Source organism: Thunnus thynnus, chromosome 24 (assembly GCF_963924715.1).
Source record: "Thunnus thynnus chromosome 24, fThuThy2.1, whole genome shotgun sequence".
NCBI lineage: Eukaryota > Metazoa > Chordata > Actinopteri > Scombriformes > Scombridae > Thunnus > Thunnus thynnus.
The window spans coordinates 12539976-12567346 of record NC_089540.1 but is presented as its reverse complement, the minus strand read 5'-3'; the positions used below and the strand labels follow the sequence as shown (position 1 = coordinate 12567346).

Here is a 27371-nt window from a genome sequence, read left to right as displayed (position 1 = left end):
CGACTCTCTCCCTCTCTCTCCCCCCTGACCCCAGCACCATCTTCTCTGTCTCATCCTTTATGCATACTGACAGCGAGCCCCTCCGTTTATGGCACTGCATAACGTTCCCTCATTACCGCCCAGGACTCAGAAACCCAAACGCAGCAAGGAGAGAGGGAGGGAGAGGAGAGGAGAGGGTAGAGGAGGTGGAGGGAGGGTTGGGGATCTTTGGGTGGAGGGGGGGAGTGATATAGAGAGGTGGAGGGGAGAAGTGCCAATGATGACATTCGCTTTGGCTAATATTAATCTGATTCATTTGGCACACCGGGAAGCATCACTTTAACTGTTTCTTTGCTGCTGCGCTGCTCCTTCATATGCACTGATGACTGAGTGTACGCCCGCCTCTGTGTGTGTGTGTGTGTGTGTGTGTGTGTGTGTGTGTGTGTGTCAGGAAAGAGGGCACGTGTGCAACATGCAATTAAACAATAGACACTGAAATAGAGAGCAGCTGTAGACCAACAGAAGAGATACACTTATAGAGCAATTTGTTGCACATTTAGCATACACAGAAAATAGCCACACACTATATACGATGTGTACACAATTACATGGTTACACACCCATATATACACACGTTTGTCATGCACAGATTGATGCATGAACACTCACATATAACACACAATAGCTACGTTTTTCCACGTTGCTAATGCAAATACATAATTACACGCGCACACAAATAATAGAAACCGATGCATCAGGCACACGTAATGTTTTTTTTTTTTTTGTGCTACACACACTGATGCATGAGATCCCTACAGTACACACACACCGAGAGCGTAGATATACACATCAGCTGGTGCAGAGTGCGCAGGCAGGGCGCAGCAGCTTGTGTTGGCTGTAAACAGCAGTGCAGGCAGTATGGAGAGCAGCGGCTGTGTGAGCGCCGGGGCCGGCCAGCCAATCAACCCCTCGATCTCCTGTCCCTGCCCTTCCATTGATCCCCATTAAAATGCTTAGCAGATGCTTGGCTTGAGAGAGACAAGCGCTTTTCTCTGCTGCTATTTTCATTTGTATGCTCCTTACCGCCGGCCCACAGTCTGGAATAGTCATTTTGCCAACTGGGATACAGGCCCACTCTAGACAGTACAGTAGCATCCATTCAGACATATGCGGTTGTGCGCTAAACTAGCAAACGTTTATGTTGAATGGATGTTGTCAGGATGGCCCGCGTCAGGTTTGAAAACCTGTCGTGGATCGTGTGCCAGACTGACGGTTTTGCCATCTGTGGTCGTTCAAGCAGACACACACCTGCGTTGTTTTGTCTGGGATTTCAATATCTTTCATGAATGGTGTCTTTGAATAGTTGACTGGCAATAATATCATATCGATAAGTTCTAGTTTTCCGTAGTTTTGGCCGTCATCAATATCGGTCATGATAACACTGTCGTCACCCAGTTAATTGCTGAGTGTTTGGATTATGGGGACGTCTTCTCTGATGTATTTGTTGGAGAAAACAGGTGAAAGTCTTTATTAATCAGGCATATTAACGGTTTAAAACAAGTTTTCATCTCATACCTTTTCTCCTCTCCCAACCAGTTTTAGCAACTTCTACAACACCTCAGGAAACTGAGTGCACACTTAGCCTCCCTCCTAACATCCATCCCAGTTTACAGACTGATTTCTTGTGTCAACTTCAGTTGTACTCATGCACATGCAGTTTTTTTGCACAATGAAGGATTATTACCAATATTTCAAGCGGGCTCACTTTTAGTTTTACTTCCAACTAAAGTGTTTTAGATAAACTGGCTACACTGTTGGCTTGTTAACAACAATTGTGTGAATATTTATTTCTTGTTGATGTAGCTTTGTTCTCAAATCTCAGCAGTTACTCTGGTGTGTACAGTTTCATCATACTCAATAGAAACAAAAGCTAAAACTATGAAAATAAGAGCCAAGTTTTAATAAACCAGACTTCTCCACCTCCTGCGCACCTAGGAGGGAACTTTTTCACGAGTGCCCCTCCTGACCTCGTGGAGATTTTTGGTGAGGCAGATTGACATAATAATTCTGTATATACCACTCTGTCTTTCTCACTCTTGGACACACACACACACACACACACACAGCTGGACTATAAACATCTCATTTCTGACATAATCATGTAAGCAGCGCGTGTCTGGAGCATGTGGGGCAAAGTAGACCAGGATCAGGACTGGCTTGTGTTGTTATGCCAGCCAGTCAAAGAAAGCATCTATTGTGTGTTTGTACCCTACTTGCATGCCTGCACATGCTGTACAGTATGGGTCTGTTTTGCGCACGTATGCACTCATGTCGTGGGTGTGTGTAGAACATTTTCTCGCACGCACGCATACGTGAGCATCTTTATTTTCGCGTGTGTGCTCGGACGTTCGGCCTTTTTTTTTTTTTTTTTTTTTTTTAATGCGAGTGTCCGTGCGCCTGCATGGTAACTGAACCCGCTGTCTTCCTGTTACTGTGTCTGTGTGTGGCACTCGCCTCTGAGTACAGGCGGCGTACACTAGCGGGCTTTGTCTGTCCGGGGGGCTGACGTACGTTCAGGCCGCGGCTGTGAAAGAGAGGCTCTGTTCTCACGGCCTGCCAATCACTCCCCGGCTTGTCGAAGGGGAGGAGAGGATGTCCAGGGCTCCTTAAACTTCTTCAAGCATGGAGAAAATGCAGATATGTGTTCTCGATCCTGACCTGTCTTGTCTGATGATAAAGCAGAAACCTCAACACTGGTTCAAACAACAGACTCGGAAATGGGGTCGGATTTGAAGGATCACAGGAAGCTAAGGGTGGTTGGGCGTCATGAAACAACCTGTATCACTGACATAATGTCAATACGATCAATCCATACACACATGCACACAGGGTCAGATATGAATTGGGTTCAGGGAAGAAGTGTCTTTAAATGTTCTGCATGAGGTTAAATCTGAGATCTGAACCGGCTCCGTACCTGCACCTTTAAGCCCTGACTGTGCGGATCTAATGAAAGGAAAGGAAATGAGATAATTCTTGATAAATTACATTTTAAGATAACCAAACCTGAACTTGCTTGAAGCTTTATGCAACAAACAACCCAAACTCGCCCCGAAACTTGGACTTTCTTGTGTTGGGATCAGATTCGCCAGTTACAAGATAAATCCGAGGGGTCATGAATTAATTAACAATAAAGGGGTCACAAGCCAAAAAAAGTTGGGAACCACTGCCCTAGACTAAACCCCTTATGGGCTACTGTCGGGGTCTCATGGTATCTCTTGGACAGGGTGAATCCCAGCCACTGACTTGTGGCTAAAAAAAAAAAGGAGATAACCTGAAGCAACAGAAATTGCAGTGAACAGTGGAGAAGAAAAAATGCAGACGCCATACAAACCTGTCTGCATCAAAGGATAAAACACCTAGAAAAATAAATAAAACTCTTGTCTGGTTGGGGACAGAAAGAGAAGAGCACACAGTGATGTAAGAATAATCTCCAAAGTGAAATTAATTTACTTCTTAATGTACCAAAAAACAATCAATAAAATCACCTTGTAACAATAATTACTTTAAAATTCAGCCTGAAGGGGCCTATAAAACATCCTGCAATTAAATTGTTACCTTGGCAAACACACACACACACAACATGCACAAATACAGCACATATGCACAAAGTAAACACCTGCACAAACATACATGCAAGCACATACTGTATAGTCACACTTTCCCGTTCTCTCTTCCCATAACTGTCACAGTGAAGAGACACACTGACAGCGCTCTATTTAGTCGACAGGACAACTCTGACAACAGCTCTCACGGCGCGCTGGGAGTCGCCGAGACGTGCGGAAGATACGATAAAGGGTGAGGAGCGCTCGGCGAGAGGAGGGGAGGTACGAGGGAGGAGACAGAAGCTGAATTTGCGATGTCATGCGGCCGATTAGGCAGCTAGCCTATCTCGCCGGCGTCAGGGGGCCCCTGACGGCAGCTACGCCGTCCCGCCAGCACATCTTATCCATCATCCTCCCTCCCTGCTCTCACACACACACACACACACATTCTCTCCGTTCGCGTCAGGAAACATCATTCCCTTCTATGTCACCTGCTCGGACCAGGAGCATGAAAAATGGCTGTCACGCCGACGCCCAAAAATGATTGCTGAAAACGAGAGGAGAGGGAAAATAAAAGTGGAGGGAAAGCGGGCGAGGAGGAGTCGGCAGGGAAGGTGAAATTGGAGGAAACTCTCGCCAGATTAGGTGCGGGTTAAGAGAATATTGATCTGTGTGCCGAGGACTGTTGATCTCTCTTAGCAGCACAAGACAAATGGCAGCAAACAGAAAATCGAGCTCTCGCCTTCTCTCCAAGGACAGGCTTAGCCTCTCTCTCTCTCTCTCTCTCTCTCCCTTTCTCCTCTTCTGCCATTTTTTTTTTCCCACTGCAATTCCCCCCGATTTGAAGCACTCCTTCCAACAGCATCCAACTTCCCATAGCACGAGTATGAAATGTTTAAATCGACATGTATCACATTTTGCAGCCCAAACATAGATAAGCTACCAAACTAATGACAACATCTTTGCTTGTATCTTTTCCTCAGCGTCAGTGGGGAATTTTTCCTTTCCTTTCCGCCTCTAATCTCCGTCTCCTCCAGCACCAGCACACAACCTTGTTACAGAACCAAACACACACCTCACCTAAATGGTAAGAAGCAGGAGTTTGTGTCAGTGTTAGATGCCGCTGAGTGATTCTGAAGGTTGCCTTGATAATTAGTCTTTTTCTCCCATTTGGAGTGTACGAGGGGGTCCGTGGGGGCGCAGTGTTTGATTAGGGCCACAGCCTTGGCCCGGCACCCAGCCGGGGTGTTTGATGATGGGTAATGGGATGATGGATAACTCTGGGCGGGGGCTGAGGTTCATCCGCGCCGGCTCAACATCAAACAGCCGGGAGCAAAGGACTCCAGCCCTGGGGGACCCCTCCAGCACTGCTGCCTGGATAGGTATATACACTCCCAGTCGGACTGGGAGGGAGGGAGGGGTGAGGAAGGAGAGAGTAGGTGAAAGAAATCAAGAAAGGAAAGGGGTGGGGGAGCAGAGGTAGGGGGAAGAAAGAAAAGCTGAGGGATGTGGAGAAAAGTTGCAGTTTGAAATTTGAGAGGGAATTCAAGTAAACCCCAAAAGGTTTGTAGACTCGCATGTAGCACAAAATAAAGACAAAAGATCATTTTTCACAACTGGGATCTTATTTATTTATTTATTTGGATCTTTAGTTTGTGCTTTATTTCTATTGGTTCTGATGACTTTGTGCTTATTATGTTCATTTCTGAGATCTTGGTCTTTATGTATCCATTCAGTTTGTAACTGAAGGTCCGGAGTTGGACTGGGTCCAAATGAAAATGTTCAGTGTAACTAGGTCCGGATAGAGTCCTGTTTTACTGCCATGGATCTCAGTATATCTTCTACATGAGTGGATCCAAGCAGACTTGCTTGTGTTGATTACACGGTGCGTCTTAATGACTGCAGGAGAAAAATGGGTTCGGGTCTGTTCAGGTCATCCGCATTTTGGATCAGGTCTAATTATGCTTGGGTCTATTTCAGACTGGTTCTGACGATCCTCTGATCACTTTGTCAGTTTCAGAGAAGTTTTCCACAGGTCTGTTTTGGTTCAGGTCCAGAATTGAGCATCCATGAAGACCTCAACCTATAGAAAGGCATGTTTTAGCCTCTACATGTTTCTGTGTTTTATACCCAACATTTACTGTCACTTAAAGTACAGTAACAATTGCTTCTCGACTATTAAAAATGACACATTTATAAAATCACATGAACTTTTTTGCACCATTTTAAAAGATTTGTAGCTCTTCTTACAACTATCAAGCTTTCTCTCTCTACCTCTGCCCATTGCTCTCTCACTCTCTTTCTCACTTGCCATCACCATCACTCTCTTCCTCACTCTTCCTCTCTGCATCCATCACTGTTGTCTCTCTCAATCTTTCACCTTTCAACCCACTTCCTCTCCTGCCCTTCGTCCGTCTGTCTTTTTCTCTTCCAGGACTATCTTCTAGGAGATAGTTGATGCACTCGTGTTTGTTTCTTTTGATTTTTCCTTTGTTGCCATTTTGAATTTTTATCATGTCTACATATGCGGCTCCTTCCCTCTCACCAGCTTGGATTTTGGCCTATCCCCGCTCTTCCCTCCCTTCTCCCTCCTTCCCCTTTCATCTCTCTCCGGGTCTGAGGTAGGAGGGAAGTTTAATGTTGCACCTTTGCTTGGCTGCACCTCATTACAAGGCCTCAGTCTTCCACCTGTCTGCTTGTCTATCTCTCTGTGCAGCCCTATGTGTTACAGGGTTAACATAGTCAGGGTGTACTGGGTTGGGACATGTGGTTGAAGGGTTAAAGTGTGTATCAGCCTGTTTAAGGGGTTCAGAGGGAAGCTTCATGCAAATGAAACTAATGTTGCAACACACACAACTTCATCAACCCCTTAATTTGAGCAAAAGCCATAAAAAAACATCTCCATATAGAGTAGTGTAACAGCAATTGCAACTTGAATATTTGCAGATATTTTGGTGATCTGACTGTATTATACTTCATCAAAGCAAAACAAACAAACAAACAGAAAAAAATCAATACTGGCAAGGATGTGCTGCAGCTAATACAGTAGCCCACGTAATAAGATGCACCAGGCAGAATGCTCCTCAATTAGAGGAGCAAAACTCTGGAGAATATTTACAGTAATCAATGTACAATTCTCAATTCAACATTTTTTAATTAATTCTCTTCAGCAATTAACTCCCCCGATGGAAAAAAAACACCCACAAAAAAGACCTTTCTTTGTGACATTAAACTTACTGCAGAGGCAGGCTGTCTCATTACCCTTCTTGGCTGAAACAAACGAGTGTGTGTTTTGGGAGTGGTGAAAACACACACACACTAACACACACACACACACACAAACACTTGTGGCTAAAAAACAACTAGTCTCTAGGTGTATATTTTCTTACCATAGATGGATTTCTAAGATAAAATGGGTCAAGCTCACTATTTAGTTTTCGACTGCAGGGATCGTGTCGCCTACCTCTCCTCCCACCATCCATATGGGCTCATGCATATGCATGCTCTCTGGACAGGTACGCCAAAAATGGGATTTTTTTTTTTTTTTTTTTTTTGTTATCCTAGATTCACGGTTTTATTGCGAAGACTGGCTGCTGCGACAAGCTGTCTTTTGACTCCTTTAAAGGGGTCATGTGGAAATGAATTCCACAGAGGCAGAGAGAGACGTGGCGTTCTGCAGGAAATGCACACTATTCGGTAGACGGCGGAACAAATGGGATAGTTCATATCAGAGGAAAACAATAATCCAGGGCCAGATTTGTCATCGCCTGTAAATGATTGTGGCAATTACGTACACATTGTGAGGCAAGCAAACAGAATTACAGTGAGATTTTCTCTGTGATTGGGGTGTCACCCCCCCCATTATTGTTGTGCCTCCTGATTGATCCTCTCCCTCTCTCTCTCAATCACTCTCCTCTTGCTTTCACCGCCTGTCTTGTTCCATCTTTTCCTTTGTCTCATCTTGCTCTCACTCTCTACTTCCACCTCTCTTTTTTCTCTCTGGCTCGTTCTCCAGGCTAATGAATCTAAAGCTGAGGGGAATAGTCTGGCCCGGTGAGACCTCAAGCCTGTTCGGGGCCTTATTTCCTGCTCCACAATGTCTTCACACCCTGGTCAGCCAGGGCAATACAGCTGTCCATCACTCTTCCCCAGGTCCCTACTAACACTTTACTACCTTTAAATTAGCCACTGTCACTGCCAACCATGCCTTGGCGTCACGCGACTCCAGATGTTGCAGGCGGCTTTTTTCCAAGGCTGCCGCTGTAAATCTTTCCTTTCCAGAGTGGGAAGGCAGGCGAGAATGGCCTGGAGGACGACCACAGCTCACCTCTTCCCATCTGTTGGCTCAGGCGGCATTTGCACACACACTCATATTTCATATTGTATGCTTGTGCACCTCAGGAGGAGCGTGGCAGTTACACAGTGACGGATTTGGGGTTTCAACCATGCAGAAGATGTATGTTCTATTGATAAAAGTAGTTATCCAGCAGTGACATGTCATGGGGTGGTCTTGTATTACAACGATTGTGATTTCATGTTGGGAAAGGGTTACCTGCTTTCTTTAGTAGGAAATATTGACGCAAACCAGACTGGCGGATGAAAAAGTTTTATTCAAGTTTAAACAGCAGAATTGGCACCAACCTCTGCACCAATCATATCTGTCAGTAATGCGGTTCCCAAGTTCCCCTTGTAATTACATTTTGCTCCAAGATCAATTTTTTCTCTTAAATTATGAACTGACAAAGATTGTTGATCTTCTTGGAACATAATAGATATGCTCATGGATACTATTTGGGTAAAATGAAATCAATTTGCAATGGTCATGCTTGATCTGGATGTAAGATATAGGCTTGGAAGTGGGGATGCACTTACCAGAAATACGAGATCGGTTGGTTTTTTCCCCCAAACTCTTAAGATGATCAATGGCAAGTCTTCATGACCAGGGAACATTTGCAGTTGAAGTCTTTGAGTTGTGTGTATAATTAACATCCTCTCTGGAAAAATGATATCATTGGTCATTTGTTTGAACAACATACAGATTGACAATTTATATCCAGAAGCACTGAAGCCACCTTTTTCTTTTCCTTTGACGTCCAAGAACTCTACTGGAGGGATGAAACTCCATTCTTCCTCATTTGGTGTTTTGATGGTGGTGGTGATGGAGAGCTTGTCAGTCCAAAATTTCCCAGGTAGGCATTCAACTGGGTTGAGATCTGATGACCATGAAGGCCATAGTTTATGAATAAGATCCTTTTCATACTCATCAAACCACTGTGTATGGAATCATCTGCATTTGCTTCACCACTCACTTATACAGCTTTTTCCTTAATATATCACTCATCTGTATATTGTGATTTATGTATAATTTGTTGTATAATTGTGTGGGTGTAACGTAGTCTGATGTTGCACAAATGATGGAGTTGTTCAAACAAAGTGTTTGGCATTGGTTCGACCAACAGTCAACGCTGGTTTCTTTTAACTATGACTATGTTCTTTCCCTAACCATAAACTCAAGTGGTTTTAGTTGGCTAAACTTAACCATAATTTAGTAAAGGTTTGGGTCAATGTGGAAAGAAAAGAGTTAACTTGTGGGTAAAATATGAGTACTTAGAAGTTTACCTTTTGTAACATGTTGTCACAGCTGTGCTGATTTATCTTAGCAGCTTTTTCTCAAGTCTGCTGTACTTATTATCTTTTTTGCCTTATTTTGTGTCTTCCAAAGTAAGTTAAATATATATATAGAAATCTTCACCTCATGTATGGCGTGGATAACTCTGAATTTTGACCTGAGTGTTCTTCGGACAAGAATCCACCTACTTGTGTTCTTGGTTGGAGGCCAGTTCATAGGTTATCCTACGCCTCAACACTATATTAGGAGCTGCTGCTTGAACAGTTTCATTGGGAGGTTTTTGGCAGTGTTACTGCACAGAACTTACTGTACCTCCTCCACAATGGATAGCTGTGAGGGTCAAAATACAACCACATGTTCCAGCCATGCCGTTGGGACTGGTTTTCCAAATAGATCAGCTGGGCACTGCCCCCTTGTTGCTGCAATGCTCTTTTATTTTATAGAGATAAAGCCATTTAAGCCACACTTGAGTATAACACCAAGCACCCAAAATAAGTGAATGCCCAGAAGTTTGTGATTACTGCTGGCACCATAGTGTTTCTTCCCGTTTTGTTCTCAAATACCCCCAAATTTAACCCTTAACCTTAACAATTGTCCAGTTTCTTAATAGAAGATACATTTTTAAACCTACAATTTCTCCAAAGAGGCTTGTATGGGTAAAATGAAGAGACCATGAACTACTGGACCAGATGAACTCATCTCCAGCCCTTCTACCTTCATCCTCACTGTTGTCATTCTCCTCCCTTGTCATGTCTGTATTTCGCTTCTCTATCCTCTTAAGCGCCTTCCCTCCCTCCCTCTCTCCCTCCTTTCCCCGAGTCCATTCATCCAATTAACAATAGCCCTTCAGTTTTGTGTAATTTTGAACAGAACACAGCGGTTGTGGATGTTATTAGAAGCAGAATCTATCAGTCCGGGGACAGTAAGGAGACATCCCTAATGCCCCATCACGTAGCTCAGCTCCTGTATTTACAGCCAGGGGCTCCTACTGCACGGCTGGCATCACCCAGCCATCAAATAATAAAATAAATCAAAACATAAGAGTTTTGTCTATTTGCAATTTCCTTTCGGGTCTCCGAATATGAAACCAGATGTTTCCGGCATCCTAAAGATGCTTTTCATCTGGCCTTCTTTTCCTTTCTTTTCCGCCCTGTCTGTGTCTTTCTCTGTCTCTTGCTCTCGTTCTTCTGTACCCCCTCTGCCTCCCCTCTGCTTTCAAAATTAATGTAAGCCCAGAAAAAAAAAAAAGAAGGGGGGCTTATAAAAAGTGAAATGTCCTCTTTGCCCAAGGAAGTAGTCTGTTTTGCATTGATAGAGAGGCACAGGCAGCCCCTGGCCATCTGAGGCTGAGCCTGTTTTTCCTCTGCGATATCCTGCCGCCACATCTCTGCCTCTTGAGTGCGCCTCCAAGTAAAGCGGGTGGGTCAAAGCAATAGCGTTCAGTCCTCCTCCCCCCCCCCCTCCCTCCTCCTCCTCCACCCTCCCTTCCCCCTTTCTCCAATCCTCTAATTGGAGGTGCTCAGGTTAAAGAATGTCCTGGTTATCGCAAAGCCAGCAGAGAAACACAATTCAGCACTATAATTCCGCTGATGAGTGACTTGCATTTTCAAATATTTAGCGTCTGTGTTTACATAAGGTGTGTCATTATCTCATTCATGCACATTCAAACGTTGACATGAGTTTATACAGGAGAATTAATTCCAAGTCAAACCGAATGGGATTTTTAATAGATTCTGGATATATGTATGGGAATTCATAACCGACTCTAAAGCGCAGACATTGATACTGTGTTTGTGCAATTCTCTGGGTGCAGTAAGTGTGGTCCCAGTCATCTCCCTTGTATGAAGAGGTTGTCTGTTTTATGCCTCTGGCCTCTGTTCATTTTGACAAACCGTGCGTGCTTTCTGCCAGTCACTTCCAGGCAACCACAGCTACAATAAACACCAGCCATTTTGGGTTTTTTTTTTGTTTTTTTCCCCCCAGCTCGAGGCCCAGGTTTGATCCCGAGCAGAACCCCAGCCAGCTCACTTCCTCCTGGGGCTTGAAAGCGGGGCCAAGCCCAAACAAACAGGAACTCCAACATATACGGCAGCTCCCCGTGAGCCCTGCACCTGCATAGTGTTACGCTGGATTTAACGGCTCCAGGTTTAGCCGGCGAGGGTTTATGTTTGCGAGCTTGGTACTGCTGAAATTTGCCGACAAGCAGTAAAGGTACCGCTGCCAAGCAGTGCCCCAACTGAGATGATTTGTAGACTATCTATGCAGAGATTTAGTGTTTGGATTCCCCTTAAAATAAAAATTCTAGCATCTTTCCCCATAAGAACATTAGGATCTTCAATAAAAGGAACTCAGCATACTCTTATTATGTTTGGACACAGTTTCTCGAATGCCTCCAGTGGCAGAGGGTGACAACTTGAATCTTTGATTAATACAGTCCTTAATGCCTCATTTGTCGTACGAATAGGTCTTAAAGGTTTTGACGTTCCCACTCAGCTACTGCAGGCAACAAGAATATCCCTTATGTTTAGAGAAATTAAAAGAAATTCCTCCTCTTCAGGCTGCACAAAAATGTAAGCGCTGACGACTAACAGCATTTTACGCCTACTGTTAAATACACAAGTCCAATTACGGTTGTCCTCGTTAACGTGACAGGATGTCAAACAAGCACTTCCTGTTAACGGCCTCTTATCTTAATTGGTCTAGTCTCAGAGGAGGGTCCGCCTCTGCGCTGACTATGGTCACAGAGTCTGCTTCTCGTCTGGCTCAACCCAACACAGACTCATTTTGTTGTCATCGCCGTCTGCGCGAAGACGAAACCACTTCTAAATGTTTTGGAGATGTCTAACTTTATCCTGATGGCCAGGCCGTACAAACGTCAGAAGGTATCTGGACAGAGTTTTGTTATTTTAAATGGACGCTAAGACACTTGTCGGCTCAACAATTGCCCATTAAAAAAGGTACAAATACAGATAAGTTTTTCCAAGGTGGTTACACCCTTCTCAGTCCCTTGCTTGCTGTCGATCAGACATCCAAGCATCGCCTCCTCTTTGGGGTTCTTGACTACGACCGAGAGCAGCACTCTTAATAAAGCCCAAATGCAATCTCCCTCTAACCCCAATGAGATGGCGGGGCTCCTCAGCTCTTCCATAATGCACTATTCATGCTTTTTATTAATCTCTTTTTCCTGCAGCCATTTTTCAAATCACTCCTTTTGTTTACTCATGAATATTTTTCTGCCTTGTTGAGAGAGAGAGAGAGAGAGAGAAAGAAAGAGAGCAACAGAAGGGGAAACAGGCAAAAAGAGAAAGACCATCAGCAAGGCGTAGGAATGGCCTGGTGGCGCTTCATCCGTGGGTAATTTGTGGCAGGGAAGCCTTGTATTTCATCATGGGATAATCTAACCTTAGAGGTGTTTTACAGACTGCCTCCGAGCCCAAAATAGGTCACTTAAGCAGGCTTAGCAGGCGAGGCCAGCCTGATACGAGGGCCCTGCACCCCAGGGACACCTAGCCACGGTAATTGGTGGTTATGGCCCGGGGTTTTTTTAGCCGATGAACAAAGTTGGCCATCTTATGTCACATGTAGGACAACAGCGTGCTCAAGCCTACACCAGCAATGGCACGGGCTCATTAACAAGCTCCTAATTACAGATAGATTGAGTGAGCGGACAACTATATGGAAGTCATGTGGAAAAGGACGGGTTTGTCTTTTCTTATTAGTTCAGTGTTGTTCATTTCATCAGTTTTTGGCAGATTTGCAGCACCCCACTCTGTGTGTTTGATACAAAAGGGGTAGTGATCATAATAGGCCGTCTATAAAAAGTACCCAGCATTAGGCTAATCTGTCACCCATTTCCATTTTTTCTCTCTCTCTTTTTTTTTTTTTTTTTTTTTTTTCAGATCCAACGTGAGAGGGAAAGAGTGAGGTTGTGTGTGCAGGGGAGGAGGGGAGAAAAGGCATAATGAAAAGGGCCTAAATGACAGTGGGTTGACAGTGGGATTGGCTGGTAAATGACTGCGGAGTGGCTCGCCTGCGGAGAGGGGATGGAGGAGGCTCCCAGTAGGCCTGATTAATTCCACTCTCGGCGGCTGCCAGGGGAGAGCCGGGGTTAGCGGCTGATCGAAGAGGAGCCTATTACCAGTCCGCCGCTGAAACTGATATAATCAGCTACACAGCGACCTGGCCTTCCCCGAGACAAACTTTTCCAGGGCTCTCTCCCCATTCGTTCCACACGGGGACTTAAATACAACGGTGGAGAGAGAGAGAGAGAGAAGGGGTAGAGGGGTTTTAGATGAGGGAGGCACCGGGTTTGGAAGAGGGGTACAAAGGATTTTCTTTTTGAGAGATGGTTAGGGGAGCTTTGAAAGAAATCCTCTCTGCTGTTCTGACTCCACTCTCCCTCACTTCCACTGTACCCCTGTATCTCTTTATCCCTATCTCTCTCCCTTCTTCCTTCCCTCTCTGGCTGATTTCCTGCTGCTTTGATAGCGACAGACCCTCCCGTGTGGCAGCAGCTTTAAGTCTGGTCAGATATGAATATGTCACAGCTCTTAATCCCAGACGCTTCGCTCGCATCTTCACAAACCGCACCAAGTACGGTTCGTTTTATCTGATATGGGCTCTACAATACGCAGCGTCGCCCCCCCTCTACCCGTGGTACTCCTGAACTCTGCCTCTTCTATTTTTGTGGGATTGACCCAGAATATGAATTGAGTACAGGATAGCATAACATTATCCATTAAAAAGTTAATCTATGTTACAGGTATGTGTCATACTGCAGCTGGAGCTACATCTCTCCAAATGACATATTCAGTGAGGATTACAGGATTACCGAATTGATGTCATGAGAGGTGTGTTTGCTTGCATTTTCTGATTTGGTTCATATTACAAAAAAGTCATACTGTAGTTTCTCACTTACCCCTAGTAGTATGTGGCTAATATGCCGATAATTTGGGGTTAATGTGTCAAGGTTTCAGATATCTGCCATGATATCGATTGTCAATCACGTTAGAGGTGAATGAGATTTTGTTACTTGTGCTCAAAGCAGCATATTAATAGTAAATGTCTTTCTAGAAATAACGTCCTGCAAACAGTTTTCAGTTTAAAACACTTTTTTTTTTTTTTTTTTTTTTTTTTACCAAAGAATCAGTTCCTATGAAGACGTTTCCCTGCGAGGTTTGTGGATTATCCAGAGCAGTGTCAGAATTACGTTGGCTCTGTCAGGAGTCTGTGATTGGTGGGGGGGTTGGGGGATTCGTGGTGCTCAGGATTTGATACTTTATTAGGTTTGCTACATGCATTTAAACAGATTAATAGCAAAAACAAAAAACAAATATATCCAATATAAGCATTCTTTCTTCCTTTTATAGCTTTGGTTCCCAACCTGAGGGTCGGGACCCCTACAGTGGGTTGTTGGATTTATCTAAGGGGCCACAAGATGATTGTTACAGCAAAAACATACTTCTGACACACAAAATTGTTGTTTTTTTTGCCAGCTTTCCTCTAATTTTTGCTTTTATTGTGAATTTAATCTTTTCAAAACAAAATAAGCCCTCTTTTATTTAATGAGTAGACAATGCAATGTGTGATGAGTGGTCCCGGGTAGACTTTGCTTTATTTTAAAGGGGCCACAAGCCAAAATGGTTATGAACCACTGCTTTATAGCGCACAGATTACACACTGCCACGTCCGCATGAACTTAAAGACCAGAGCCAAGACTCTTCACATGCTCTTGTGGCCAATTTACACCAGCCTCACAACAGGTGAGCTCACCTCCCATAAATCTATCTCACGCTAAATCCGCAAACAACACTTATACAAAGCCCACAGCCAACTCTCCTGTCACATGTCTAGATCACACATGTACCTTATGTTTATATGCATTACTGACAGCAGATGAAGTCAGCCGCACACGCCACTGCACATCCATCTAAGACTACCGAACTGTTCTTATATCATTTATTATCTTAGGAATGCTATAATAAAAAGGTTGATCATACATTCAAATTGTTCAAATGTTAGTTTTTAGTGCCGTGAGCACCTGAGAAAAAACGTTCATTGCATTTTATTGTGTTGGAGGAAGGTAATAATAAAACAAAACCATCTGCATGGCTAGCTAAAGGTGATGGAAGTAAGGAAACATTTTTTTTTGTAATTTGGGTAAACCAACCCTTTAACCATGTGTCTCTTGGCAAGTGTGTGTGCTCCTGAAGTCAAAGGATGCAAGCAGCCATCCTCACATCCACACACAAGTACACACACACACACACACGCAGCCCATTTTCATTTTGTGTCCATTACAGTCCTATTCATGTCCCACATCGAGCAGGCCCTTCCTCAGTCTGAAAAATGTCAGCCCTCCCCTCCATATATCCCAGCCGTCCCTGCCTCCCACCATGCTGATAAAGGTCGTGAATAATACATATTAAGCACTGTACTGAAGGCCGTAACCGAACTGTTAAAATATTGATCTTGGCCAATCATAATAAAGAGAAATTACTGAAAGCGATCCATCACCATAAGCCAAGTGTCTGCTCCTACTCCAGGCTTAACTTGCTCAATTTCCCCCCTCTGTGTAGCACCACATTATGGCTCAATAATAATAAAGATGATATCAGCGCCGCAATTGCCGCTGTGTGTGCCGTGAAAGGTAGTGTGTTGTCATGCAAATTAAGCGACAACAAATCCATAACACGACTAAATATATTTGGAGGATTACGTCCCGTTCATCTGTGGAAAGAAATAAATACTTTCAATATTTGCCAGGGCTCGCTCATCTCTGCTCTCCAGATTCCAAATGGTGCATGACATTTGGGTTGTGGTGTGTGTGTGTGTGTGAGTGTGTGTGTGTGTGAGTGTGTATAGATGGAGAATTTGTCTAAGTGTGTAATTCGGCATGGGGATTCTGTATTGTACATGCAGACACACAACTTATGTGTGTGTCTTTGCTTGTATGAGAGTGTGTGCAGAGGGATTTTTGTTTTCTGTGAGCTGTGTGTGTGTGCGTGTGTGTGTGAGGAGTGTCTGTTTATATATGTGTGCATTTTTGTGCGTGTGATTTCAAGATAGTGAATGGTATTTGAGTTGTTGTGTGTACAGTACACACGCGTCTGTGGTGTGTGTGTGATGCCAAACATTGCATTAGGTCTTGTGTCCTGCACTGGCACGTGTGTGTATTTAAGTGTCTGTAATGTGTGTGTGTTCTTGTGAGTGTAGGTGTGCGAGAAGCAGCAAACTGGAGGTTAAAGTCACCTTAAAGCAGCTCTGATCAGATCAGCCGGTGCACCTCCAACCTGCAACTCACACTGACATTTCACATGGCCATTAATAGCACCTAAAGGTGATCATACAAGGCTGCCTGCTCAACTAAGCGAGACGTTCCCACACTTAATGAGTTTTTAAATATTAAAAGCAGCACACATCGTCGTCACTATTGTGAGCTCTTAATTTACCAAGCAATTAGGCGCGGGCCCTCATTTATCAGCGTGTGTTCATTTGCTGAAAACCTAGTCACTTTTTATTAATCGATGCCATAGAAACTGCGAGGTGAAATTAATGTGCGCCCAGCGGAGGTCACGCCAGTCGTGCTAGCTAGCTGCGGCTCAGTGAAACGGGAGATAAATAGGAAGTGTGCTTCACTAGTTACACCGGAGATATGTGGAGGCGTTAGCGCGGGACGCCGGGGGACCGGCCTCTGCGGCTGGAGAGACGAGGAACCGTGGAGAAACAAAGCTCGGCTTTTCTATGACCGTCTTTTTTTTTTTCACCCTTGCAGGAAAAAATTAACCAAATGCCTTTTAAAAGTAAAAACAATTATAGTTTTAACCTTGCTGCTTCGGTTCATTTTTCTTCCTATATCACACTGCAAGGATCCTACTTGCTATTCATATAGAAAAGCAGGAATGAATCAAAAAGACGTTACTTGAGAGAAATCCCAATGTGCTGCTCCACCTGTGTTTTTATGGAGAGCCTCGTCTTGTATTGAAGCCATGCTACACCCTATATATTCATGTATAATGGCTGCTGCTAATCATTTTCATAGGCTTAAACATTGCTGAACACTTTTCCATAGGTTAATCCACAGGTTAATACAAGGCCTTTGTAAAAGAAAAGTGTTACCCAACCTCTTAATTATCTCCGTCACTATGATCTGCACGGCTGTATATATTGTCTCACTTAAACACAATCAAAGCCCGTCCGTCGGTAATGGATGATGAGACACCTGTTCAGCTCATGTTTACAGCAGCATGCTAATGTTAGCTCTACCCTGGGATAGCTATCCACTGTGATGTGCACAGGTGTTGTTTGCCGCGCTGCCCCCACTGTTGTGCTGTCTGTCAGACCGGCCAATGTGGGATTCCTTAATCTCGCCACCGCGGGAGTGAGCAAACATACTGTACGCTCGCAGGATAATTCCACCGCCTGACGTAAAGCAAGTAATGTAGATAGCACTAGTGCTGCAGCCCTGAACACGCTCTTCTTTGTCTGTTTGTAACAAATGCACGTGTAACAAAATCAGGTGCTTGTTACGATGGAAGTGGAATTGATTATTATTAGTTGCATTAATGTATTCTAATGGAAAGAAATATAGGTTTTTGTTCATTAACTGACACCTACAGTACATGAAGTCAACATAAGGTTAAAAAGAATTATTGGACTAATTAGAGGATAGTTTGTAGATTAGGTTTGGTTAATAAAATAAGAACATGTTAAAGTGAACACAGACTGCAGGCTAGATTGATTAATTAGTCAATAAATGTCAGAAAATAGTGGAAAACGACCCTAACAATTTCTCAGAGCCCAAGGCAACATCTTCAAATTGCTTGTTTCGTCCAACCAACAATCCAAATTCCAAATATATTCAAAATCATTACCTTAGAGAAGCCGGATCCAGCAAATGTTTTTTTTTTTCTTGGTAAGTAGCTGAAATGATGAATGAATTATCAAAATTGTTGCGATTTCATTTCCTGTCAACTGACTACTTGATTAATTGACTAGTTGTTTCAGCTCTAACTCTTTTACCATAAAATGTGAGAGTAATCTAGAGTTAAGGAGCATTATACTATAAAAGTTTACACCGTGACATTCTCTAGTTTTGCAATTTATTATGTCACAAGCAAAAAGTATGGATTTAAAAAAAATTCTGATTAGATTCACAGACTTCTAATCATGTGCAGATCCTGGTTTTGTGGATATATGTAGATTCATTCCCCATATTCCCACTGTCTCCACCATCACTGCACAACTCTCCCCTCCATCCCTGCGTGCCCCTGATCCACGACCCCCAGGGGTGTTTGCGGCAGACTGTGATGGGACCGTGCCAGGTTTGTTGCTGCTCCAGCCTCGGCCCCAGCCCGTCCCAGGCCCGGGCCCGGCATTGCGCTAATATGCTCCCATTCCTCATCCAGACAGTCCGTAAAGCACTGGGGCAAAATATTCTGTCTCCCTGAGCAGCTCCTAATAAATTGTCCTTTCATCCACGCGCAAGACAAATTTTGCCTTCTCTCCCCTCCCTCTCCTCTCAACCCCCCCCTCCTCTCCCTCCCTATCTCTCTACACTCGTTCTCACTTTCACCATGTTCACATGCTCTGGTGCTCCCTCTCTCCCAGTTCCTCTGCTCCCTGTGGTTTAGTGAAACTGGCACACTCACTCTACCTCTCAATAAACTGCAGGGATGCCAGAGGCACAGCTCAGTTGGCCAGAGCCCTCTGCAAAAGGGTGATGGAAAAGAGGAAAGACAGAGGAGGCAGCTAGGGTACGGAGGGAGGATTAACAAGGTAGAGGAAGAAGATATCCAGGGATATTATTGCGCGCGATCCTCTACTCCTCGCTTTCTCTTCTCTCTCACCTCCCCACGCTGCCACAACTCTGTACCGCTTCCGCTTTGTAATTGCGCAATTAGTGCCACAGCCTGGTTTTCATATATCACAAATGGCTAGCTGCTGCTATTAAAGCAGCCCCAGCGCCGGGCTAGCGGGCATGGCTAGCCGAGGTGCATTAAGGGCAGTGTTTTGTAAAATGTGAGCCAATTTATCATGATCTGTTTTTCGCTCCCACCCACTGCTAAAACGCCCCTACTCCCTTGTCTTTGAGCCTGACCTTGTGCTGGGCTTGTGTGTGTGTGTATATATGTGTGTGTGTGTGTGTGTGTGTGTTTGTGTGTCAGCATGCAGAGGTTCAATTTGCTCATTGTTACTTGCTTGCATAATTTCAGGCGGCTGGCTCGGCACAGAGCCTCACACTGAGCCACACACACGCCCGCAGTTACGCATAAAAACATACCTTTGTGTGCACAAACGCGTACACACACACACACACACACACACACCTCCGCAAAACACGCCGGCCGACTGATTGCTTGCGCCGCCACTTTGCCTTCCTCTGTCTCTCATTCCACTACTCTCTTTTCCTTCTCTTTTCCTCTCCAAGCAAAATCCACTCATTTATATGCCGAGGCTAAACGGTATTCATTTGTAAGATGGCAAGCGGTATAACACTGGTAATTCCTCCTCACCAATTTCCAGCGCACTTTCCCCTTTAGCTGTCATAAGCAGTGCATTAAGTGAGTGAGGCAAATCCGCTCCCCATTCTGCGCCATCTCTCCCTCTCCCTTTTTCTTCCTGCCTGCCGTTCTCCATCACCCACTCGTCACCCTCCCTTCTCCACGGTTGCATGTTGCCGCTGTGAAGATTTACAATGCACGCCTATTCACTCAACCATTCCCTCTCTCTCCCTCCATTTCCTCTCTCTCTCTCTCTTTCATTCCTTTCATTTTGCTGGGTAGTGGAAGCTGAAGATGACACCCTGAGCTCATCAGAACCCTGCCGGCTTTTCACCCCGGAGAGCCGCCCTGAGCGCCAGGCGCAGCACGCTGCACTGCAGATACCTGCCCTGCTCCAGCACCCCCTGCTGAGTAGCCTGTAGCCCAGAGAGAGGCTGAGCCAGAGGGGGGGTGGGGGGGAGGATGAGACTTGGGGTGGGGCTGGAGGAGGCTGGATGAAGGGATTTTAAGGTGGGGTTACGGCTGGGGAAGGGAGCAGAGCAGAGCAAGAGATGAAGGAGGGGGCTGAGGAAGGGTTTGGGGGGCTGGAGGAAGGAGCTGGGGGTGAGGTTAGGGCTGGAAGAGTTGGGGTGGTGCTGAGTAGGAGGCTTGGGGTTGGGCTGGAGGTACGGAAATAGATGAGATGGAGAGGATCAGATTTATTCAGAAACCGATTCAGTGAATAGCTCAGCTGCAGTTCGACTCTTCTGAAGCAGCCTCCTGGTTTTTGCAGTCTGAAAATAAATCTGGCGCCGAACCCAAGGACCAACAAAATACAAGACGGTCCTAATCACCACACCGTGACGACAGTCAATAACTGACACCGACACAGCTCGGCCAGATGAATAAACAAATGCTGTGTTTTCCCTGCGCTGACAGCCGCTCCATCATGTCATCTAAACTCACCAAACCGTTTTAATGTCTCTGTTATTGTGGGTGAAGGAACACAATTGTGGTGTTGCTGACAGCATAATTATCAGGTAGTTAGTATTATTTGCAGATAACTGGTATTAGAGTTGTCAAATGAGCACATTTTATCATGCTATATGCGGGTTTATCACAATATATGGGGAAGACGAGCACAAACAACCTGTGTTACCAGATCATTCGGTTCAAAACGATGCAAAAACAGGCTTCAACATGCGCTGACCAACACTCAGCCAGTGAGCTACCATTTCTCCCACCTTGGTGTTAATGTGTTTGTCGCTACTTGTCAAACACCCACTTGTTTTGAATTTTCCACAAGAGTCTTGGCACCGCTGCCTCATAGCACCGGCAATACGGACAAGAGAGCAATCATTGTTTTGTTGTTTAGAGTGCCACACGAGTTGCTAACTTTTTTGGAGTACTTGGCAAGGGTCCCTTTTTTTTTTTTTTTTTTTTTTCCGTCTCACCCCCCATTTTGATGATAAGTGGCCAACTACCAGCTCGGAACGAGGTCAACGCAGGGCGACGGACTCAACCATTTCCCCCCTCACACAGGGGTGTGAATTGGGCAAACTTATCATGGAAAATGAGCTTAGCTGCTGCATCCATACATCTACTCGCTGATGCAAATTGATCTGATGGAGCAACTTTATTTACAAGCTGTAAACATCAAGGCACATAATCCTTTAGTGAAAATGTCCAACAACAAACAAAACTCTCTCTCTGTGTGTGTGTGTGTGTGTGTGGTCTCTTGTGTGTGCCAGTAGAGAGGATGAGATGGTGACAGAAAGGTTATATGAATGGGTGTTTGGCTTGAGCTAATATGGTTTTAAGGCTAATAGTAATACTGTAATAATTGCAATGTTTTGATGGTATTCAGCTTCTTTGAATTTGATTTGTTTTACCAGGTCTCTGAGACACTGAAACCCAAAATAAGGAAATTCTATTTACTTTACCAGCATCTCCGTCAGTCCAAAAGTATTTGGACATTTAGCAACAAGAGCATTAGTGAGGTCAGGCACTGATGTCAGGAGATAAGGCTTTGCCCGTAGTTGTTTTGGATGGGGTTGACGTCAAAGCTCTATACAGGCCATTCAAATTCTTCCACAGCAAACTGGGGGAAAACCGTCCCTTTATGAACCCGAATTCGTGCATGGTGGTAATGTCATGCTGAAATCTGAAAAGTGCCTGTCTCAAACTGTTCCCACAAAGTTGGAAGAACACGAGTAGTCTAAAACATCACCGCTGTTTGCTGCATCACTAACATTAAGCATAAGACTTTTCTTAACTGGAACTAATCAGCAAAATCACAACCATGACCAAAAGTACACAAAAGTATGCAGACAGAGGAGTCGGATACTTTTGGCTATATAGTGTAGACATAAATATTTGATAAAAAAATGTTTATCATATGTCAGATTGTACATGCATGTCCACACCACAATGTGCATGCGAATCTATAGATGTCAGAGGGTCACGAGGCTGACCCGGTAGATGACACGGCATCATCATTCTGCTCTCGTTCATTTCCACCAGGAGAGCAGAGGTCAGCCTTCGGACCGGTCCCCCGCTAAACACAAGGAGCAGCTTCCGTGCTGCGACTGACTTTTATCTGTCTGCAGATGAACTGCGGAAATTGTAATTGTGTCTTTCGGCACCAGTCAATTTGTAACAGGGGTTTCCACAATTGGACGTCAAATTGAAGGGACATTTCTGTTATTTTCAAGATGTGTCAGCTGACATTCAAAGGCTCAAATTTAGCAGTAAACCTACTAAAATCTCATTTATATGATTCATATTTCTGGCTTCACTGGAATTATCACTTGTTCCTGTGTTTTAGCAGACAAACTTACTTTAAAACTTACTGGATGCACCGCCAAACAACTATGCTTGTATGATTTTGCACAACTGTGTCAGACACACGCAAAAACACACACTATACACACTCTATACCTCCATAGAAATGCAAGAAACACACTTCAGAAAGTGACACATAGATAATTGAGATGTACTCCCAATTATGCCTCATAACAAACAACCCATGATGTTTTTTTTTTAGTAATTTCTTTCACTTCTTCTACAGTTCCTTCACAGTCAGTGAGCATTGATCGCAGCGCTGCTTTCCTATGGGAGGACTCAGGCGTTGGCACTGGGGTGTAATAGCTGAGAGAGTTAATGTAGCTTAAACAGCCAAACTAATTGTCCCTATCTCTGTCATATTTGTCTAGTTGAACACTCCTAAATACCACAGCAATTAATTACCTTGCAGCCAGGTATGGGGAGACAGCATCTACTCTCATTCTCATGTTTGTGTGTGTGTGTGTGTATGTCAAGCTAAGTGCAGTCAGGGGAGTATTTGTCCCTCCTTACCATACTGGCCTGTTTTTACAGCAGAGAGAATGTTTGACGTCACCAAGTGGTGAAAATCGCCTCTTTCTGACTCTGCTTTTAATTAAAAAGCTGAGATATTAGACTATGAAGTGCAAGGCGAGGGTCATGTGACTGATGGACATCACCGTGACGGCATCTGTGCTAGCAAGCTACGCTACAGTGTGCGTACTGAGGGGGAAAAGTTGCAAAGTTGCGCTCGCATTAGCTGATCGGCATCCACTGCTTCATTCATCACTCGCTCGTTCATCAGCCGCTCGGCTACCAGCTGACTAGTAACGTCCAATCACATTCATACGGGTCATTGCACTTTCTCCTCATGTGCTAAGCTTTTGGTATTGTTCATTTTAGATTTAAAGATTTAATGTCACCTGTGTTTATTAGGGGGGGGCGATCAGTTCTCCCAGCAGAATCTAGAGCCTTTTCTGCCAAATCTGTTTGACTATTTGCTTTAAACGGTCCCTGGATGCGAGCTCCAGGCGGTGCTATTTTGTGAGTTTTTAAAGCAATTGTGATATTGTTGATTCTTTTGCATTGTATCTAGGCTGTTCCTAACAGATACTCCATCAAGACAGTAGATTTAAACAGGAAGCAAGCTCTCTTTCACAAGTACACCCTGATTATAGTACATATAGAAACACACATTAACAACAAATCATATATGAGAACAATAGAAACAAAAAAAGTACATGTAAAAGAATAAAAGCACACAAAAATTACAGTATCAACAGATTATTCAACGAATGAACAAACAGGCCAAAGAAAACAACATAAGGGACAACATCAATTCCAAAATATGAGCATTCACTCTGCTCTGTGTCAGTCAAAAAGGATTTAAATTGATTAAAAGGGATTAGCTTGTCTAATTTTACAAGCTTCTACAGATTGTTCCACTTGTGTGGATCATAGTGTTTATAAGTCAGTATGAACAAAGTAGATGAAAGCCTTGATGGACCACCAACAAAATAACATTAAAGGACAATTGTGTCACTTGACCCCTGATTATCTTTTCAAAATAAAAGCCAAAAACCTAACACGAAGCTCTCCCCAAACACCTCTCTTGGACGCAATCTTTAGCAGATAGCAAGCAGATGTTTTTTCAAGACGGATGATGATGAATGGGATGCTTTCTTTATTTATACAGCCATCTTTCCAGCTTCTCCACTTTCTCTCAGAATTAATGGAAACAAATGATATCACATCTGCACACCTGACCGTGTAGGATTTCTTGAAAAACCTCACACCACGCGTCAGTTTGTTTGTCAGAAGTTTGTCGGTGTGTTTTCCCCCGCGCGCACGTGTGCGGCAATCATGCCTACGTGTTGGGGCTTGTTTGCCAAGATCAGAGGCAGGCGCCCTGGGTGTGTGAAGTGTTCCCATCATGCATCGCTCCATGCCTGGGCAGCCCACGCCCACTCATCATCCCCACATTAGAGCTCATCTCTCTCCCACTATCTCTCTCATGCACACACACTCTCTTTTCTTCTTTCTCATTCAGTCTGTGTTTCTCTCTCCCTCTCTGTGATCTCTCTGTTTATGTTTGACCTTTTTACTGTTCTGCACCAGCTAATGATGGTACAGGGATAGCAGGTGTGCTGCATTAGCCGACTTCTGCCGTGGCGGAACAAATTAGAGGTCCACCGACACCGAAGGCCAACCTTTCACCGCCGGTGCTCCCGTGAGTGGCCGTGAAAACAAATACACCCACAGATGCCCGCATGCGCTCGCACAACACAGGCAGATATGCAGACATACAGTACCGTAGCAGCTCCACACACACACATACACACACACACTCTCCAGGCTGTCAGGTGTGTGCAATTTGAGTAAAATGACACAACCCAGCCACATAATCTTCTCACCTGGAAAAATGGGAAAAGGAGGACAGGGGAGAATGCGAAGGCGAGATATATAATCATGCTTTGTTTGAACAACTAGCCTAGGTTTACAAATACTATACTCTGCTGATTTTGCATAACTAGACGACGCTGTTGCTTTGATTATTTTTTTTTTTTTTTTTTTTTTTTCTCCTCCTCCCGCAGGGTTGTGCTGTGTGTTGAATTTGAACAGAGAAAGAAATTGAAAGACAGAAAGATACACAGAGGGAGAGACAGAGATTACTGCCTCTGACATGCACACACATAAACACACACACACACACACACGCGCTCATCCTTTCCTACATTATAATACACAAAACATCGCCTTGTCTCTCACCACCTTCCAACTAGCCGCTCCACTCTGACTTTGCAGACTCAAAATCAGAGCAGGCCTCCCCCCTGGAAAAAATCAAAGGGGAATATCAGCTTGATTTGGACCCCCGCTGCCGGTGAGGATTTGTGTGTGTGAGTGAGTTTGTAGGTTTGCACGAATGCAGATATATATATATATATGCACATGTGTAGTGTTTGTTGTTGCAGAAGGGGGGGACAGAGAGATAAATCTGGTATTCTGTGTTGATTCGGGTGTAATCAGTGAGCACATAGAGGAAAAAAAATCTAGCAATATAACAAAAAAAAAAAAAAACAATATAAAAACTACTTATACAAAACATTTTTTTTGTCCAAATACTCAGAAAGATTTGCATGACATGAGTGTTTTCATAATTTCTTCCAAAAGAAAGTAACCTTGTTTTGCTGTTTTTACTGAATAACATCTTTTTGAAATGATGACACAAAGGACAAAACAAAAATGCATTTCATTTTCTACATCATTTAACTCATATAGATGATCCTGTTCTTCAGTACCAACATAGTGCCCCGATTCCAAATGTAGTGGTAAGATGCTACACCTCATTTTGGGCACACTTGCAGAGAACTTTACCTTTTTAGACGGATAAAATTTCACATAATTTTCGGTACTTAACTCAGTTTCGATTATGTTCTAAGTGTCTCATGGAAGCTACAAGTATCCCACCAATTTGATACAAGTGGTGAAATTGCGTTTCTTCTTTGCCGAGCAGGTCGTAAACCGGGTTTGTTCTTCATGCGAGGGGTTAATGCTAGTCTGGTTGTAGATACCTATTGGGGCGGATTTTGATTTATAGCTCAGTGTTGGATTTCACCGCAGAATTGTGGTCGTACGTGACGCGGCCATATTGTGTTTTGCTTTATTAAATTCCCTACAGAAACTGTGTTCATATTAGTCCATTTACATTGTGATGTAGAGCATTACAGCATATTTTTCACCAGCAGCCCAAACTGTACAGTCACAGTTCTTGTGGTCTGCACATAGTATATCAATAGTCACCGTACTCCCAACGTGTAATTACATTTATCAGGAGGTGCATATAAGCATATGCGCTGAAACTATGCTGTATCCCCTTGAAGCACAACTATTAATCTTAAGAGAAGATATATTGACATGCGTAAGAGGTGACTACAGGTGTGTTTACATCCATTTACAGCTAACTATGAGAACTTATAATTAAAAAATGTGTAACCCTGGGTTTGTAAATCTGACAAAAAGCTTTCTGTCTGTGCAAGTATTAGTCTCAAACCTCCACAGAGTTGTACTGGCGCTCCGTTTTTCTTACTGAGACTATAAAATATGTGTAAACCGTGTCAGAATATACAGTATGATTGTTGTTACCAGACAAAAAGAAGCAGTGGCCCATCACAAGTTTTGACCAGACAAAGAATCAAACCCGTGAATGTTTTTCAGGACGGCCGAAGGAAGGCCTTACAGCCTAGAAATTGTACAATCAAGTAAGATGTTAACATCAATTGTAGCCTTCACACACAAACGGCCCCCGAGAGACGGGTAAAAAAGAGACAAGGAAAATTAAACACACACTTGATTGGAGGGAAATTGCCCCCCGCTTGCGATGTCGCAACCGTTTCACCTCGGCAAATGAGCACCTTTAGCTGAGTGGGAAAAAAAGAGAGAGCTCTAAAAAAGAAAAAACTGGAAATCTTTTTTCCTTATTCCCCTCTCTGTCAACCTTGGCCAAAGTGCTATTCTGTTGTCTGTCATTGGGCTTGCTCTATTACTGTCATTACGGCAATCGGCCCGGTGGTTAATGTGTTTGTCTATGTACACAAGTCAGTGGCGGCTCGCGGGTGAATGACACCCAATCTACATGTAGCAGGATTGCCTTTGGTTTGGAGGGAAATGGGAACCTGCCGTCTTCCTCTTAATCAGACATCTTTGATTGTTCCGCCCCTCTGCTACTCCACACGCGCACACACACTCACACTTTTGCTGACTGACACGCGACAAAATACCTCTCCGACCTCGCCCTCCTCCCGTAATAGCTATAAAGATGTGTTCAGTCATCACGCAGAGTGCCGAGGACGCCTGAAA

General features: G+C 44.1%; 1 protein-coding gene across 18 annotated transcripts in view; it reads left to right on the top strand.

The window, feature by feature from the left end:
- The window catches only part of pou3f3b (POU class 3 homeobox 3b), a 191259-nt gene that overhangs the window by 45250 nt on the left and 118638 nt on the right, over positions 1-27371 (top strand). The window contains exons 2-3 of one of the 18 annotated variants that reach the window (XR_010926122.1): positions 8680-8770; positions 11194-11587. The exons of 14 other annotated variants lie outside the window; for them this stretch is intronic. The gene's annotated coding sequence lies outside the window, so the exon portion shown is untranslated. Of the gene's footprint in view, positions 1-8679; positions 8771-11193; positions 11588-13977; positions 14061-27371 lie in introns of those variants that run through there. 3 more of the 18 variants (XR_010926114.1, XR_010926116.1, XR_010926119.1) reach the window with 3 other exon arrangements.